We start from the raw sequence: 14,995 nt of genomic DNA, 5'->3' as shown, positions 1-14,995 counted from the left end.
TATCTGACCAGTTCACCCTGTGGCTTCCTATAGAAGGGTCAGAGTTCTGGCTCCTTGAAGCCATTTATTGACAGTGCAGTGAAACAGAAAGAACTCCAGCTGGTGCCTCCAAGGAGGGATCCCCAGCAAAGGAGCCCCTGGGCTTTTACATCCCCAGTCCAAGTGCAGAAAAGTCTTGCTCTTCATTTTCAGCCCTTGTCTTGCTCTTCCTCTTCTTCAGTCCTCATATCCTGAGTGCCTCTGAGTGCCTGGTCCCCTGGCTCACAGGTCCCTTTCTTATGTAAGGGCTCAACAGCTCACAGCCCCTTGCCTCGGGCTCCAGGCACCCAGAGCTCACACTGAACCTGACACTGAGCTACCTGCTCTAAATTCATCCCTTAACACGAAGATTTATAGAATTATTACAAATATTTACAGGTAACTTGCCAAAAGTTACTTGCTGTAAATCATTAGCATATATAAACAGACAGAACAGAAGTAACATTACTTATCACACAGTTTGTACACAGAATTAGGAATAAACAGGAAGCTGAATTTCATGGGTGGAGTTCTAGTTAAAGATATTGTAAATAGAAAGAACAGATTGTTGAGGATGATGTGTTGCAATCAGGGCAGGTATAGGAGAGGGTAATAAAAAGTGGAAGATATCAGAGCTCTTACTGAGACCATCCTAAGGATAGAAATTAGCAAGAAGTCAGGGTGCTTCTCCCATACTCTTCAAACACTGTAAATAATGTCAAATTTTTATTATTTTATTTTATTTTATTTTATTTTATTTTATTTTATTTTATTTTATTTTATTTTATTTTATTTTATTTTATTTTATTTTATGGGATTGTGTTAGCATTTTGGCTGGAGTTTATCTTTTTTTTGTTCCCAAATGATTTCTGATCATTACATATGAGCAATAAAAAATGTGACTGTGTGGGCTGGCTATAATGAAGCTGAGATTTTGTATTCATTCATCACAAGATGAAACTCCTAAGTGCATCTGTTATCTATTTCAAGGTCTTATTTCTTATGGGTAGTTTTATGGATAGTTGAGTTAGTGAGGATCTTGGTAGGAAATCATCTGGGAAGAAGGTGCATAGAGATTTCAATGTGGTTCTCTGTGGTGGACTCAGTCATGACAGAAGAATTACAAAAAAAATATTTACTTTATACAAATTTAGTCACATAAGTTTTAGCTTAGCATTGCATACAGTCACAAGGAGCCTGTCTATCAATGCTGCATGGAAGTTCATCTGTTGTCTTAACCACCTGTCCTGTGATGTGGAGAGCTGGCTTGTGAAACTGCTTATCCCTCAGCAATTAATATACAGATCCTGAACAGTAGCTTCCAGTGGCTGATAACATAAAATCACTTTTGGAATACAAAAAAAAACCTCTCTGCTCAGGTTAAATCCTCTGAGAAGCCTTCCAAGGAGAGAGAAACATTCAGGTCCTGCAAGGTCCTAGTTGAAGTTGGGTACAGATTTCAGCAGGTACATGTAAAACTCCAGTCTCAGGCATTAGGATGCACTCTTCCCTAGAAAGGAGGCACATGGCAACAAAAGCCTACATGCAAAAATCCTGATCTCATTTAAAGCTCTCTAGTCATGTGTTGCTTGTATATATAATTGCAGTGAACTTGAGAAGCAGCAGAAGCAGTGAGTTGCTGACACAAGGGAAGGAAATGGAGGCAGGCATAAGCTCCAACACGGTCACACACATGAGTCACTGGAGACTGTGGAGACTTGTATTCATATTCTCTGTGCAAACAGCAGAAGCTGTTTAAAGAAATACCTTCTCAGCTGTTTGCTTACTGCAGGCTACTGTTCCTGAAACTGTGCTGGTAGAAGGGAATGTGTATGGATCAGAGGCTCCCACTCACAGACCTGCATCTTCATGCAAGACCCTTTTATTACCAGCACTAGCTAAGACACTAGACCTGATGGTCCCATCAGGGAGATACAGGCACAAACTAAATTATTCTGATTCTGTGATGAGGAGGAAGAAGAAAATTATGGGCAATCAAAGGCTGTAAATTAATAGGCAGACATCCACCAGAAATGGTTTCTCAAAAACCTAAATTGGTGAACAAATTTATTGTCCACTACCTCCAAAAACCTCCATCATTCATGTGTTCTGCAATCAGAGATTTGTTTAAGATAGGGAATATGCTAAGTGCTAGAGGAGTTCTGAAAGTATAAGCAAGGATTAAATACCTGGCTCCTCTTGATTTTCAGCATAACCTATGTTACATTAAAAGTCAAGGGGCTTAGTGTAACAAAGTGTTGCACTCTGTAACTTTCAAGTGTTTCCCTGTGGACCTCAATGCACCGTTTTTCAACACATTTCTGAGAAGCATTTAGTTTTCGCCTAGAAATTGCTGTGCTATTTTTGCATATTCAGATCTCTGTATCATTCCAGTTTGGAGAGGCCAACTGTTCTCTCTGTTTCCATATGAAGACAGAATGAATCAGTGCTACTTCCATCCGTACTGCCATTCCCCCAAATGCTTTCACAGATGTACTAGGAACATGGAGTTCTGTGCTCTGTAACTGTAATAGCCCAGACTGGGCTGCTCTCAAAAACCACCTTTCAGAAACCATACAATTGTAAGTCAAGGCTGGTAGGAGTTACCACATGTTGCATGAGGAAAGATCCCATGAGGCTGCTCAGGTGATAGCAAAGCTTTAACAGGAAAAAATATCCACAGAAGCAAAATTTCCCTGAAGGTTTCCAGCAATCTCATTTACATCCTTAGGAGAAAGAAGTTCCCATGTCTCTAAAACTGTACAAGCCCAGTACTTGCTAGATGACTACAAGGTTGTCATACCACTTCTTTTCAATTTGTTGTGTACATTTTACCTCACTGCCAGGAAGCTTGGTACTGGTGTTCCACATATTCCATTCTCTTCTCCTCAGAAACATGCTAGAAATCCAGCATATACTCCTAAGTGTAAGAAGAAAGCTGATTTTATATCTGCTGCCTGCTGTGAGAATGAGTTCACTTCACAGCATCATAGCACATTGCTTGTAATAGCTCAGCACAGGTATCAGTGTGAGCTCAGAATGGAACTAATTAAATCTACATTCCTGATGGGGGAATCAGGCAAGGTAACAAAGTACAGTGGCAAGACAATGACAACAGGAGGGACAGGAAGGTCCTCAGCTCATAGGCCTTCCAACTCAGCAAGCCTGGGCATTTTTTCCTGACACTCCAATAGAAATAACATCAATAACAATTAGGAATAAAGTGAAAAATAATAGTTAAGAATAAAATGAAGGCCACATAATCTTTCCCTATCTGTGAGACACTTAGGCTCCACCAGCTGTGCTGGCTGGCTTCCTACATCTGGGCTCCAAAATGGGTAACAAGAAAACTCTGAGAGTACTATTTTAAGAACTCTGGCGCCAAGCAGAGTGGAGAAAGGCAAAAAAAAAGTAAAAGGAAAAAAAATCCCAACTCACCACTTCTTTAGTGAAATCATTCTGTTGAAAGCTTTTCTGTTTGGCTGCCACAGCTCACCAAGCAGCCTAATGTGCCAGCTATTAGTACCCAGCAGAGAGCATGTTTGCAGCTATTCAGCAAAACTATCACATGTCCTTACCGAAGGAAAGAGGGATCAGCTGCTGAACACTGGAGCTGATGAAGAGCAGAGCTATTAAGGCAAGCAATAAAAAAACCCACAACCCAGAATGCAGACTGATTCTTCTTCTTATTTTTTTTAACCTAATGGATGACATTTATAACTGGAAAGTATGAGTCAGTATGCTGTGCCAGCATGGGGTCTTTATGATGTTTTCATCTTGCTTGTTCTTCCTCCTTGGCTAGGACCATTCTGTCTTGTTGATTTGTAAGATTTAGGTTCCTTGCAGTACTTTGGAGATGGGCACTCACTTGTGTTTGTGTGTGCATGTAAGAAGTGACCACAGGTCAGTGAACTGGAAGAGCTAAACTGCCCAACTCATAAAATTTTTTTAGGGAGTAGTGAGACTATTTTACAGTGCTGGGACCTCTTGGATAAATTATTGCTGCCAAAGTGTCACCACTGCCAAATGTGGCAGTGACATGAGTGTGGGAGGCAAACACCCACTTGCTAGTGAGGACAAAATGGACACAGCTCCCTCTCTGCAACCACTAATCTGAGCCAAAATGCTTTAAAAACAGAGTACTGTTTGTCCTTTGGTAGAACATGAGCAAATAGAATGCATTTGACACAGAGTTCCTCTGTAATATCACATCTCTAGCATGTAACCAAGAAACAAAATTATACTACTTATTGCGATGCTATTAGAGTCTGGTTACCTCAGAAACAACTCACTTAACTCTAGATTCTGACTCCAGAAAGTTCTCTTTAGAGAAGAGACCAGGGCAAATTAATCAAGGAACACCTGGTATTTCTGAGATAGAACCAGCATTATTTTATGGCAGCTTCTCCTGCTCTGCAAGTCCCTGACACCAAATCCACGTTTCGACAAGCAAACCCCTGCTGGGAGGGTAATTTCCAAGACTCATGAAAGGCAATGTCACCTAGGCATGGTGCAGCAGCAGGGTGACCCCACAGCTTCCTGAGGAGTGAGGGGCCCTTGCCTTCTTTTTCCCACAGCTGATATGGGTCATGCTCAGCACAGCTGAAAATTGAGCCCTCGGGCAGGGAGCTGTAATGAATTCACTAGATTAGGCAATGAAAGCCAGTGTGAACAAAACAACCAGCTGGCTCAAGAATATTTCACACTAGCAGAAAAATGCTATGGTAAGGGAGGAGACGAGCTTCAGAACGTACCCTTTCATTCCTCTGAAAATTATGCCCATATTTCTTAAATATATATTTTTATAGCCTCCATATACCTGTGAAAGTGAAAAGAAATAAAGGTATTTTCATCCTCTGTGTACTGTTACAGTCATTAAAAATAGTAAACTCATGTAAGAATGTGATGCACCTTGATAAAAAATTGTGTGAGAGAATTTTACCTGAAGCTCTGGAATTTTTTCTTTTCTTTCATAATGAGTATTGGATCCACATAATTCAGGTATTTGTAGCTCTTTTTTAATTCTGGAAAACTGAAAGTTTTAGATGTATCTATAAGCATTATTTCTAAAAAATCTAAAGTAATAAAATTATATATATAGGGATCTCTACCTTTGTTGCTGGAAATGGAACAATTATTTCAGCATAGACTAGAATGACAGACGAGACTTAACTCCAGTTTATTTCTTTGCTTTTGTCCTCTGACTCAGGTTGTGTTGAAACCCTCTGTTTCCAAACATTGTTGTTTTTCCTTTATCTGAGAGGTGACTTTTCAAATGAGAGCCAATCCACCCACACTCTTCCTGTGATTATTCTCAAGAAATAAGAAGAAAATTCCACACAATATCCATACCCAATAGCATTGCAAGGCCAGCTTCATTTGATTAATAGTTTGCTTTCCTTTCTAGTTCACAAGAAATGTGTGTTCCCATGAGGTGTTTTTTGAAAAATGTGTTATTCTACTGGAGGAATTTGTTCTATGGATGCCACTCTTACCAGAAAAAACAGATGTCAGTAAAAAAAAGCCTCACATTTGGTATTTGAAGGAGTGAAAGGCAACACTTAGGAATTCCTGCATGGCATTGCCCTTACAATCTCCTAAGGAAATCCACCATAAAATACAGTATGTGCTGAGAACAGGCTGGGGCACCTAAATATGGATTGCTTTTGGCTTCAGCTATTCAGAAATCCCCAGAACAGGTGCCAAATTAAGTTACCCTACTAGCTGCTTTCCATGGCTGAAGGTCAGTAATAGTTAACATGGGAAGGAATTTGGATAGCACATCTCACAATCCAGGAGCACTGTGACTGCTCAAACATACCAATGCATTCTCACCTCAGAAAACCTCAAGTGCAGAGCAGTTTCACTTTCCTTTGACATGGAGGCAGTTTACAGTCTAAAAGGAAAACACATTAGTCTTTGGCATCAATGCTAATTTATGCCACATTTCCCATCTATTTATAACTCAAGCATTCTAAATTAGACTATTAGATGCAAATATATTATAATCTGACAGAAGGCTAAATATTCCATAAATCTGATTTGGAAAAGGGAAATATTCATTCGTATATAGCTGACTAATGGTTCTGAAATTCGTAATTTCAGAAACATGATTTTTTCAAAGAACTGCTGACAATCCATGTTAAACTTTGAAGATTAGTGTGTTTAGCCATAATTTTGCTCCCATTTGAATTTTATTTTGTTGTCAGCTTGTTTCTTATTGCATTCTTTGTTTCTTAGAACTTGTATAAATAGAGAATTTTTGTTTCTTGAAAGCCTTTTGATCTCCTTTTCATTTCCCACCTGCAATTACAACCCTTTCTGGGTGACATCACCCATTAGATGCAGTGAAAAGAATTCTGATAAATAGCTGAATAAAGAATTATTGACATCAAGAGGAAAATAGCCATCTGGAACTGATGAACTCTCAAAAAGCCTGTTTGCATGCAAGAATCACGAATAAGAATCATTACAATCAGGCAAATATAGAAAATACTCTGCAAAAGGTATTCAATGCAAACTTAATGCCCAGAACTGGAAAACTCATGAAGGTGGTTGTTAATGCAAAGTTAAATATTTAACCTGGTTAGCTAGAGAATACTCACAAGCACCAATAAACCAGCAGTGATATATTACAATGTTTTATTTCAGTAAACAGGGAATTAGCACAGCCCTTGCAATTTCTGTTTCTTCCACATCTTATTAAATTCAGATAGTGTGCACTTTCAAGAATATCCTTCTGTATAGATGAGTTTAATTCTCCAGTGAAACACACAGTAACCTATTGGTTTGCTATTTTGCCCTTGTCCTTAGTCCTCAGACTATTAGTTGCTACATCTATGTTCAAACTCTGAGCAAGCATAAGACAGTAAAATTCTCTGAATGTGACTGGAGTTACCCTTAAACTGTTCTAGTCAAGAATCTAGTATTTTTCTGAAGCAAGCACTGGTATTATACTACTGTTGTGTTCTTTTTTTTTTTTTTTTTTGGTCTATGTGTCCATATAAACTAGAGCTATACTCATGTTAAGCACAGACCTTATTCATATTTACTACATGGACATAGAGTTACGGATTGCTACCACTTGCTTCCTTTAGGAATGACATTATCTTTGAGGAGACATAACAAGCAGATGTTCCTGGGGTCTGTCTGGTCTGTTGAAGACAGGGAGTGTATAGCATGTACCAGTAATCCTAAGTTTTGGCCCTTCTTTTGAAGGAACAGCAGTTGTAGAGAGAAGTTTCTGTCACTTTACATTTTTTTCCAGAGAAGAAAGAAGTGTTGTCTGTCTCAGTTTTGGTACTCTTGGTTTGCTGTCTAGAAGGAACATGATTGATAATTTTCAGGCTTATGTGGACTAGAATTTAACTCACAGTTATAGATTATTATCATTCTAGTGACTTTTTAGAAAAATCTGCTAATCTGCTTTCTTCACAGAATAATAATACATAAAAAGTTACTGGACTTCAGATAATGTTGAAGGACACGACACATAGAGATTCAGTAATAACCTCTAACAGAATAGCAACAGACATACAGAGTCTTGCAGTGACAGTAGCTCTCTGTCCACAATGACAAAGGTATTTCCCATAGTGCTTATACCAGCACTGTTTACTAATAGTCATGGATAATGTCAGGGCTTTCCATTGTACTTTGAACTTACACAGCTTATCACTTCATAGTAGAGATGATCCGAATGCATTCTCTGGTTCAAAAGTAGTTCCCCTCTGGAACAACTTAATAGGTGCTCCTACTTCAAACTTAATTATCTCTTGTTACCTCTAAATCTAGTCATATCTAGAATTTATTTTCACACACAGGTTATATCTGCTCTAAATCCATCAAAGCTACAGTGGTTTTATACTATTGCAAAAGCAAAAGTAAAGCAGGCACTGAATATCCTCTCATTCCCAGGAGCTGCTGACTCTCCCTGTTTGGAATGGCACTTATGGGAAACCCATGAGCTCTGCAGCAGTTATTAGTGGTTCCACATACTAGTGGCTAACTTCTTTTTTCTTCTGCCTTCACTCAGAGTCAGGATTGAATGCACAAGATATGGATTTTCTTGTTTGGACTCAGTTATTTATTAATTCTTGTCTACAGTACAGAGAGTTCTGCAGCACTTCTATCTAACAAGCTAAAAGTGAGAAAAGTGTCAGTGTATCTAGCTAGTTACAAGGTCTTTTAAAGGCTAACTATCCAATTAAGAACTAGCATTTATACTATTTATACTTTTGACCCAGTGACCAAGCACCTGTGACTTGCACTGCAGTACTTTCTAACCAACCAAAATCTACTGAAATCATGCAGAAGAAGGAACAAGAAGGAAGAAGAGCCACTGCCCAAGGACCTCCATCTTGTCCCATACCTATTACTATATTCTAAAACCCCAAATTCCCAACCCTTCACCATGTGATATTACACATAATATTAAAACCACAAATCAGTGATTCTAACTCCATCACTCAAATTTGGAAGCCTTCTCCAGGGCCTCAAGCCAAAAGCAATGTTCTCCTGGAGGTCAGTGTCAGAAAGCACAGAAAGTTCAAAACCCCCAGGCTTCAGGGTTCCAACAGAAATGATCAAACCAGATTTGATTTATAGCAGATATTTTGAGAATTCAAGCAGACAGTATATGTAAGTGAGGTGACAAAAGCTTCTGCTAAATCATCCCTAGTCTTCTGATAGTCTTAAACACCAAGAGAGATGGAAATCAGAAAATGGTTTCAGAAACTCTGATTCTGAGAGGGATGTGTTTTGCATATGACCCTTTCAAAAATGTCAGCAACAGTGTATTTGCCTTTCCTGATCTTTGAATCAATACCTTCTGGCTACATAAGACACTAGCAAGTACATTTTGACTCCAAACAAATTATTTCAAAACTGTCACAAGTGACTTTTTACATGGATCATAATTTATGTGACATTTACCGTTCCTGGCAAAAGCCAGCACAGACATGCCCAAGGAGCCACTATTTTCCTCTCAGAAAGGGGAACCTCAGAATGATTCTTTTACCAATGAAGACAAGCAGTTTGTTGCATGGCAGACTCCATACATTTTATTTAAAATCACATAGGTAACAGGTAGTCATTGAAGGGAGCACTGTGACCTCTTGGACTGCAATGGGTGATGTCACATAGCTGCACTGTGCTTCATACTGTCCAGATGACACAGTTCCTCATTTCTCTTCATGCTGGGTTGAGATCATTGCTTGGGTGAGAGGCAATTACCTGAAGCACGTCTGAGAGTTGCTGGCAGACTGTCTGAGAGAGGTACTGTCTGAGTCTGAAGGAGCAATTTGCTTCCTTTTAGCCAAACTTGGGGACTGAGAGACCCTTTTAGCATCTTTGGGTGCATCTTGATCCATTGGCATCAACAGTAGCCAGGGAATTGTTCTGTTTTATTTTCTTGTTTACAAGCACATGTCCAAATGAAGATTTTCCAGTGCTTTGTATATCCAGAATAAGCAATTAGACACTCCAGGTTTTAAATGAACAGCAAACCTCATCAGGAGCAAAATACACTTTGTTTTCTATTCTAGGTCTTTTGTGCATTGCTGCTTAATAGCTATCCTCATTTCCACTAATATTTCCATTCTGGATATACACTAATTATTGCATTTTTAGTTTATTGTATCTGAAGGGGACAGTCACAAAGCAACAGACAAGATCATAAGCAGAATATCTGCTCATGGTCCTCACATCTGGAGTTCTGCATGGATGAACTTCTACCCCAGTGTTTTCTTTATTTTTTGGTCTAGTGTGCTGATTTTCATTGAATACTACTGATATAAGAACTTAGTAAAATAACTATATGTTATCTAGTAATATAATAATATAATAAATATAATATAATAAATATAATATAATATAATATAATATAATATAATATAATATAATATAATATAATATAATATAATATAATATAATATAATATAATATAATAATATAATATAATATAATATAATATAATATAATATAATATAATATAATATAATATAATATAATATAATATAATATAATATAATATAATATAATATAATATAATATAATATAATATAATATAACTAAGTTATAATAACCTAGGATTTTATTAAGAGGAAACTTGTCTAGGTTTTGAGGGTTGGAAGGTATTTATTTTAAATTGTATCATCTTGATTTAATCAATAAAGTAAAGTTTTTTGTGTGTATGGGAATGTATACATTCATCCAGAACATTTGGGACAGGTGCATCATATTATATAAGTATATAATAATATTATATAATATTATATATACAATATACAATATTATATAGTTATGTAATTATACAATATAATATTATATAAAATATATTTATTATTATATAAGTATAAATATATAATAATTATATTAATTAAATGGCTGTTGCAGATATTAAAAGCAAGAGTTTGCTAGAAAATGCCATATAATTGCTAATACAGAAACTGAGGCATGATTGTGGTTTATCAGACATAGTCATCTGAAGGTTTCACTTTAATAATTTGTGCTATTAGAGAAGATAGTATTACTTCATTTCCCAGCACTGAGGAATGAAGCTATTTCACAGGTTGATGCAAACAGAAGCAGTTAGCTGTAATAATTTATTGGGTTCAGTCCCTCACTATCACTGCATCATACACATCTGCTTTACCAGGTCAAAGTGTGTTTTTATTTTTAGTTCACTTTTAAGGATGCATTGTAATCTCTTTATTAGTTTTTCTGAACACAGCACATGCCATCATAGTTTTAGTAATGCATTCAGAAAACAGGTAGCACAGCTTGTCTGTTTTTACATACTATTACCATCTGGTGCTGCTAGGGCAGGGTGAGGACTGAAACCTCCACTGAGAAACTAAGATCTCATTTCTGGTAACAATTTCAGTTAAAGTACACCTTAAGAGATGAGCAGAGTGGATGGCAGTGTGAATGAAGGCAGGTTTTACAGAGGATGTCTTTTCCAAAGATGAGCCAATTCAATAGTGGACTTCTCTGTGGTTTCACAGTGTTTCCTGGGATTTTACACCAGATCTTAAGAATAAAATTTTTTTCTCACTGTAATTTAAGAGAGTAAGGAGGCATGACAGACTTTTAAAATGTATTTCTTTTGTTTGGAAAGCCTTGTATGTAGTATCTGTATTTTAAACATCTGTTAGTTAGGTATTGTCTGTCACTATTGTACTAACCTGTAGGACTTTCATTAAACTTCTGTTGCTTTGGTTTCCTTGGACAGAGAGAAGTTTTCTATTGAAACAACAAATGTGAGCTTCAGTATAAGTAATGAACACTGTTCTGCTAACCTACTTGAGTGTCAGTCTGCAAAGATAGACAGATAACCAAAATTTTACCGTCTGAGTTGTGTTTGGACAAACATCTATGAAAGCAAGATTTCTTATCAGATTCCAGCACTTCCACTTGGCATCTCAGCTGGAAATAGCAGAAGAAAAGCCTTTCTGTTAGACCATGGTCATTTCCAGCTCTAGTCTCTGGTGGAAATCTGAGGTGCCAAATTAATTTTGCTCATGAGGGGTTCAGTGTAAGTTCATTTCCAAACATGCATTAGGGTTTCTTTTTTATTTCTTCCTTAAAGCCTGTGTGGAGGCTTGTTTTGTAAGTGCCAGGAGTTTTTGTGGTTTTGTTTGTTTGTTTGGGTTTTCTTTGGTCTTGGGTTATTTGTTTTGGTTTTGTTTCACTTGGTTTGGTTTGGCTTGGGTTTGATTTCTGTTTTATTCTGTTTGTTTTTTTTAAAAGGATTGCTAATTGTAAACCAGGAGTGCTTTCACTTCTAATTGCTGTCACGGGCTGTGAATCCAGCCAATAGCTCTACAGAAGACTGTTGATTTCACACATGTTAATTCTCTGTTTTTCTGTAAAAGAGAAAGGAAATGGTTAAGGGATTGGAGGGAACTTACCTTAGGGTAATAATTAAGTCTAACACTTTTCCACGGAGTATTTTTCTCCTGCCCAAGGAGACTTGAGTAGCAATCCTTTAGATTCCCTAAGACTCCCTAATCACTGCACTTCAGCATAGTCTGGGAGTGGGAAGGAGGAGAGTCTTCTTGGCCACTTTAGCTGAAACTATTTACCTTTTAATAAAAAAATACAAATTAGATGAAGAAGTTTAATACACATCTCTTAATATTCTAAAAATGATTAAGCTAAAAGATTATTTTATTCTCTGTGTTTACCTCAACATTTAAGTAGCTGCATATGAATAGATCTGTTTCTACTGGAGAGGTAGACCAGATTCTCTGTTCTAAAATGTGTTAAAACCAAGGCCATGCTTGCAGAAAGTGAGTTCAAGACCTCTGAGGGAGATGAAGAATGGGAATTGAAGACTTTCAAAACCTTTCTGAGTGCTTTAATGGCAACATGAAGATGGCATAAGTACCTCTTCAGCATTTTTTCTTTGTGTATGATGACAGGTCCAGTAGAAGTGTTCTGAGAACTCCCAGACCTTGAGGGAGCATTTAGTTGGATTTTTAGTTCAGTGAATATTTAATTCACACATGTATAGTTTGAGGGGTCTTTCACAAGCACATAAGTAGATATTTGAGGTCAAACTGGGACTACTCCTGATGAATTCTCATCTTTAGTCAATGAAGGCACTGTCAGAGGGTCATTCAACCTATATACCTTAGGCTCACATCTTGTAATAGGCTGAGTGGTTGTTGAAAGTTTCTATTTCTCTTCACAGGAGGAACCTAGACATACAGCTTTGGTTATATTAACTTTTAAGGGCAACTGGTAGCAATTCTGCTATTAAAACCTAGAAGTATAACTTGTAGAAGAGGATATATTTGCAAAATTCAGATATATATTCTGTTTGATAACAGTTTGTGGAGTCTTTGAAAATTACAATATTGAATGTCAGCTGCAAAAAAAGGACCTTTTTGATGATATAACTGTGGAGTAACTACTCTCCCTAGAACTGAAGTCAGGTCTTTAAGTGCTTTCATAAGATAAATATGTATATTTATTTGTAAAATAGTTCAGCATAAAAATGCCATTTAATTGTCAAAAGTATTCAGTATGGTGCCTTAAAACCTTTGATAAAGTTCATACTTTTTTTTTCTGTTCTCATATATAGGTGGAAGACTGTAGCTCTCCCTTATGGCTGATCTGTGGAAAGCTTTCACCTGTTGCCACATTCCTAATCAGAATACTCTATTATCAATATACTGTTGTATATAATCATAGGCAGTCATGTGCCAGCACAGGGCAGGGACAGAAATATCCATCTGACAGCTACAACTTCAGATATAAAGCAGGCCCTTATCTGAAGTCCATTACAGCTTAATTCTGATATTTGTGCTTGAAAAAAAGGGTTCTCTCATCATATGGAGAAGTACTAGAGTCTTGAGTAATGTGAACCAAGTTTTCTGCTGCTGGAAACAGGAGAGGTGATGATGAGAGTTACTGGAAGTTCACCTAAGGTAACACAGCTGCTTTGGTTCAATGTGGCATCTTTGCCTAGAAAGCAGGAGTCCAGGCTCACCTCCTGACTGAGATCACCTATTTTGCTGTGTGTATTTTCTTGAACTCAGAAAACTGCATGGATTGTACCTGTGAGTTTTCTGTATTGTGGAGCAGCATGGAAATCCAGCAACCAAAGTTACTAACCCAGTTATCAGGCCATTTCCTATTTCTTCCTGCAGATTTCAGCTCCTTGGCTAAAGAAGACAAGAGTTTTTGAATATCAACATCACCTAGAACTGCATTCAATATAGGCTGTGCACTGTTGTGCTTATAATGCTTGACCCAGACTGTGAGCTGGGAAAGGGACAGACTCTTTCCACTTCCTAATAATTCCTTTGGCCAATTAATTTTAACAGCAGTTGCTCACCTGTTTGGAATAAATGAGCTTCAGAGAAGGCCCAGGAAACAGAGCTGAGACACACATCTGTTCAGATCACAGCACCAGTGGAGTTTGTGAAATGATGCACTTTTCATGTATAAAATACCAATTCCTTCTTTCTGCATAAAGTCTATTTTTTTTTTCCTCCAGAAGTTAATTAATTTATGCTTCATAATGTTCCTTCTATTACTAACATTGCAGCCTGCTGCACAATGTGCACGAGGTGTTTTTTCTTTTTTTAGGCTTTCAGACGACTGTAGCACGACACACTAGCTGTTTAGCAAGACAGAGCACATACTACCCATTGCTAATTCTTCTTCAAAGCAGCAGCTGAATTAACATAAACTTTAAGTGGGCGTTATGTATTCATTTGCACATTTTCTGCTGCTGCTGATGACTGGCTTAGCTGCAATCTGCTGCACATAAAGGATTAGTGCACAGACACAGAGCTTTATAGAAGTGACACATCCTTCAGGTGTCTCTGCATAAACTCATGCAGCACACTATGGGTCATTAATTTTAAATGTCTGGAGGCAGAGAGATACAAATCTCTTTCTCTCTCTTTCTCTACCCTGTCTCACCCACGACCAGCTCTAGACAGGCACAGTAAATTGGCACTCCCTAAAACCTACTTCATCATCATGAGTCATGCTTCAGCTTATTGTCCATTTTCTCTCTTGTCTGTTATTCAGGTGATTTATCTGTTTAAAACACACCCACAGTACTACTGTTGCAAATGGGTTCAGGGTTTTTGGTTTGGGTCCTTTTGGTTTTTTGTTTTTTATTTCTGATTTTTTGTTCTGTTTGTTTGTTTTTTGTTTTGTTTGGTTTTGTTTAATTAGTTAATTTGTTTGTTTTTGTGTTGTTTGTTTGTTTGTTTTTGGTGTTTTTCCCAGTTAGATCAGAAGACTTAACTTGATAAAAAGGAAGTGATTACAGTGCTTCCTTTTTTATACACTGCTGCTGTAGTACCCCCAGTCTGAAAGACTACATGCATAGCTCTTCTGCTGAGTGCATTGGAATAACTTTGTAAAACTATTTCCTTAGAAATAATAAAATAAAAACAACAGTATAATTCTATACAAGATCTCAGCTCTCTGATCACAACTCCACATTTCTTTT

The sequence above is a fragment of the Oenanthe melanoleuca genome, chromosome 1A (genome assembly GCF_029582105.1).
Source record: "Oenanthe melanoleuca isolate GR-GAL-2019-014 chromosome 1A, OMel1.0, whole genome shotgun sequence".
NCBI classification, from domain to species: Eukaryota; Metazoa; Chordata; class Aves; order Passeriformes; family Muscicapidae; genus Oenanthe; species Oenanthe melanoleuca.
This window is presented reverse-complemented; position numbering follows the sequence as displayed.